Here is a 4,653-nt window from a genome sequence, read left to right as displayed (position 1 = left end):
CAAACCACATATTAACCCCCCCCCCCACACACACACACACACACAAACACACTTTGTAATCACACACTGCTGCACACTTTGTAATCACAAACACACGCTTTGTAATCACACACACACACACACACACACACACACACACACACACGCTTTGTAATCACACACACACACACACACACACACACACACACACACACACACACACACACACACACACACACACAGACGCACACAGACGCACACAGACGCACACGCACACACACGCTTTGCAATCACGCACGGATTAAAACACAGATTTACTACAGATTTTGCACATCAGGGCACGACATGTGGAGCCTGTAGGGCCTGAGCAGCTAAGAATAGGCGAGGGTAAAGGGTTGTGCGAGTTGATGGAGGTAGTGTCTCTGATGTGAAGAGGCAGAGTTCTATCTCTTGGGCGCGTACATATCGAAGGCGGCTTCACCAATTTCCTTTGGTGGAAGGGTAGGAATCCTTAGCAGCGTGGCATCAGCGGATCGGAGAGCTCGGGCAGGGGCATAAAAAGAGAGCATATCAGAGATGTCACAGGGAGGAAGACTATTTAATGCTTTGAACACCATCAACAGTATCTTAAGTCAATTCTATAGGAGACCAAATACAGACACACACACACACACTAAAAAAATCACTTTTTGATTTTTTGGTAGACCCCCTACTGTTTTTTTGTTTTTGCGGGCAAACAGACTGACAGACGCACGGACGCACAGACATGGGCCCGGCTGGACGTAGGCACGGACTGACGCACCGACAGACGGACGAATGGACAGACAGACGCAGGCATGCACACACGGACAAGGGCACGCACACACGGACGGACAGCTGGCCGGCCGGAGGCACGGACAGATGGAAGCACAGACGGACGCACGTCCGGCCAGACGTAGACACGGACGCACAGACGGACTGACGCATGGACGGACGCACGCACAGCCGGCCAGACGGAGGCACGGACGTGGGCACAGACGGATGCACGTCCGGCCAAACGTAGGCACGGACGCACAGACGGACTGACGCACGGACGGACTGACGCACGGACGCACGCACAGCCGGCCAGACGGAGGCACGGACGTGGGCACAGACGGAAGCACGTCCCGCCACGTAGGCACGGACGCACAGACGGACGCACGGCCGGCCAGACGGTGGCACGGACGTGGGCACAGACGGACGCACGGCCGGCCAGACATAGGCACAGACGCACAGACCGACTGACGCACGGACGGACGGACGCACAGCCGGCCAGACGGAGGCACGGACGTGGGCACAGACGGAGGCACGGACGTGGGCACAGACGGACGCACGGCCGGCCAGACGTAGGCACGGACGCAGAGACGGACGCACGCACAGCCAGCTGGACGGAGACACGGACGCACGCAGGCACGAACGAACGCACGGACGGGCGCAGGCACGAGGAGGGAAGAACAGAAACCATATTATAGTTACATGTGAGCAGCTGAGAAATACATGCAGTGCATTGCACATTCTATAAAAGACCAAAACAATGCAACACCATTACATCTATTATATCTGAATTGAAAGTAGTTTACAAATTTTATGCATAATTTGTACATATTTTTCTTACCCAGTGGTTCATGAAGTTCCTCTTGAACGTAGCAGGAAGAAGGATCTGACAGGGTTCATTCCAGCTCCAGTGTAGAACATCTAAAACAAAGTGTTCAGAGTGGAGTATCAGCTTTAATGTAAACACGAGTGAGGAAGCAGTCTGTTGGACTGGGATAACTATATTAAATATAATGATTCAGTTTTACTATATAAAATTCTTCATGGCCTGGCCCCTCCTCCTCTACAGATATTTATTACAAAAAGTATAAATAGGGCTACCAGAGCCAGTTCCAGGGGTGATTGCTCTGTTCCATTTAGAAAGAGCGCTTTTAGTCAGGCTGTTTTCTCTTACAGAGTCTCTCACACCTGGAACACAATTCCCAGTATAATTAGAGAACTGCAAACAGTAAACTCATTCAGTAAACAGTTAAAATTGAGGTTACTGGATTGTCAATGCTGTCAACATAAATTTCACATAGCTAGGCTACTAGTACTGGCAGCTGTTCTTTAACTCATTTGTGTATTGTATCTTGTAATTGTATTTTGTATTATTTATTTTTAAAATGTGTGAAATATCTTTGACTCTATAATTCTACAACTGTGTACTATAACTGTATTTTTAGTTTTGTTTAAACCTTGTTTTTTAAAGGAACATCAAACCTGTCAAGGGACAAAAGATGCTAAATACACAAGATTATAGCCATGAGGCTAATTTCCATTTTTGTTTAAATGCTGGTAATATATGCCGTCCCTTTTTAAATAAATAAGCTTGTAAACTTGAAGCGAGGATACAGTTGCGGTCTGGATATTTAGGTGAGAGCAGATTCGCACACTGAAAGACAGTAAGGTCAAGTACAAGGAGTTTTTTCTGAGAGCAGAGTAGTAGGCGTTTCAGGGTTCTGCCTCCATTAGCGCGTTCAGGCCGACTGAGAACCGCGCTGGAGCCCGTTCCCGCACCTAATCGCGAACCGGCCGTCGTGTTCCCGCCACAGATATTACCGTTCGCGAACCGGAAAGTTGGTTCGCAATGCGAACCGCAAAATACTAGGTTTTTCTCCATGAACCGTGACGACAGTGTGGCCGTCAGCAGGTTCATCCGGGTAACACAGTCACGTGCGGAAATTGTTCAGAGCCTGGTATGAACATGGGGGGGTTCAGAGATAAGCACTTTAGTGCCGAACGTAACTGGTGCAGGCACCGGCACAACCTCCGTTCTGGTCGGCCTGAAAGCCCTACATCAGTGCGCCAGGGAGCACAGGCAGCACTGATGAATACAGAACCCTGAAACAACTGCTCTACTCTACTCTCGGAAAAAATAACTCCTTGTGCTTACCTTTTTTACATTTCAAGGGTGAGAGCAGGTTAGTACACTGCTAACGAAATACAGCTAAATGACAGTAAAGGAAATTCTTGTCTGAAGGTACATGTACTGTATGCTTATGTACAGGGGTGGAGCACAACATTTACTCTAGCTCACCCTCTGTCCACTGGGTCCTTGAGTGCCTGGGAATCCACCGTTTCCCCTCTCCCCTGGCTCTCCTTCGAACACACACACACACACACACACACACACACACACACACACACACACACACACACACACACACACACACACACACACACAGGACCAACTCAAGACAATAAGACTGACACAAACAAAATGGCTGCATCCAGTTGTCACTGGCCCCATTTGTGATGCTACACAAATCCCATGTGCACTGCGCAATCACAATGCATTCAATGTATTCAAAATTTCTTACCAGAATGCATTGTAATTTTACAGCACACATGTGCGTTGCACAGATTTGCACAGCATGCGCCATACACCATCACGAACGTGCCGATGGACAAACAAAAATGGCCATCCTTACCTGTTGTCCTGCGGGTCCCTCTTCTCCTTCGACCCCTTTGGCTCCCTGTGAGCCTTTAGGCCCTCGATCACCCTGGGGGTGAGATGGGGATTAATTGGACAAAATAAAAATCTCCAAAGTTAGTTAAAAAGAAAATCTTGTCACAGAGACGGTTTATATATTATATATTGCTAACAATTGCCTATTGGGCCTTCTAGCCGCTACACATGGGCAATTTAAAAGGTCCTCAGTAGACATGGCATTCAAATAAAGACATTTTTTGGAGTGCCTTGGTGAAGAAACGTTTCTCAGCTCATTTTGTCATGTCCTGCTCTTCGGTTCAAAGGGAATATTGTCCAAACACAAAGATATTGAGGATTTTGATGGGAAGGAAAACTCAGGAGATAACATGACCATTATTATGTAAAACTCAGGGCATTCAAGTTTTACAGATGGGCCTCGCTCTATGTTTATTCCAGGTCAACATCATGTATGTGGGTGTGTATATACTGTACATGTGTGAGTAATGTGTGACCAGCAGGGACTGATGAATTACACTGTAGTGTGTGTGTGTGTGTACGAATGTGTGCATACTGACTGCAGGGCCTGGTGATTCGCCTGGCTCCTGTGGTCCAGTGTTGCCTACACTCCCGACGAAGCCCTGAAGTCCCTGTTACAGAGAAAGAAAGAAAGAAAGAAAGAAAGAAAGAAAGAAAGAAAGAAAGAAAACACACACACACAATACATGAACAGTGTGCAGCAGATGGCATCACACAAGGACTGACAATGGCATGAAACACTAAATGGCATCGAGAAGTACTAGAATGGTATTGGGAAAAAATAGATGGTAAATTCACCAGAGGGTGAAAATCCACATGGTTTAGGGTTTTTTTTCCATTAGTGACAAGTCAGACTTCCACAGGAAGATGTTGTACAGTATATTCAAATAAATGTATGCAATAAATCCACAGCACCAAGGCTTAATTTCATATAAGGTCTGATTAAGGGCCATCAAAATAATAAAAGACTTTACTGCTTGTTTTGAGTGTATGCATTAGTCCAGCATTCAGGCTGGTTTTATGTGGATGTATGTTTTTCACATGTTTCAGGCCTTGATTACATGTACATATGCAGATATTTTTAAAAGCGAATATTTATTTTATCTCTTTACATATAAACACAGCATGTTGATCAAATGAAACACCCTACT

General features: G+C 46.6%; 1 long non-coding RNA gene across 1 annotated transcript; it reads right to left on the bottom strand.

Moving 5' to 3' along the window:
• Positions 1–1,182: 1,182 nt before the first annotated feature.
• On the bottom strand, positions 1,183–4,114 carry LOC134467426 (uncharacterized). Its single transcript, XR_010038547.1, has 4 exons — positions 4,042–4,114; positions 3,465–3,536; positions 3,071–3,132; positions 1,183–1,692 (listed from the first exon to the last, which is right to left on the bottom strand). It is a non-coding gene; the product is annotated as an uncharacterized LOC134467426 (long non-coding RNA).
• Between the last annotated feature and the right edge of the window lie 539 nt (positions 4,115–4,653).

This window comes from Engraulis encrasicolus, chromosome 2 (assembly GCF_034702125.1).
Source record: "Engraulis encrasicolus isolate BLACKSEA-1 chromosome 2, IST_EnEncr_1.0, whole genome shotgun sequence".
Taxonomy (NCBI): Eukaryota; Metazoa; Chordata; class Actinopteri; order Clupeiformes; family Engraulidae; genus Engraulis; species Engraulis encrasicolus.
Note: the sequence above shows the minus strand (reverse complement) of the source record. Positions and strands in the feature narration are given on the sequence as shown.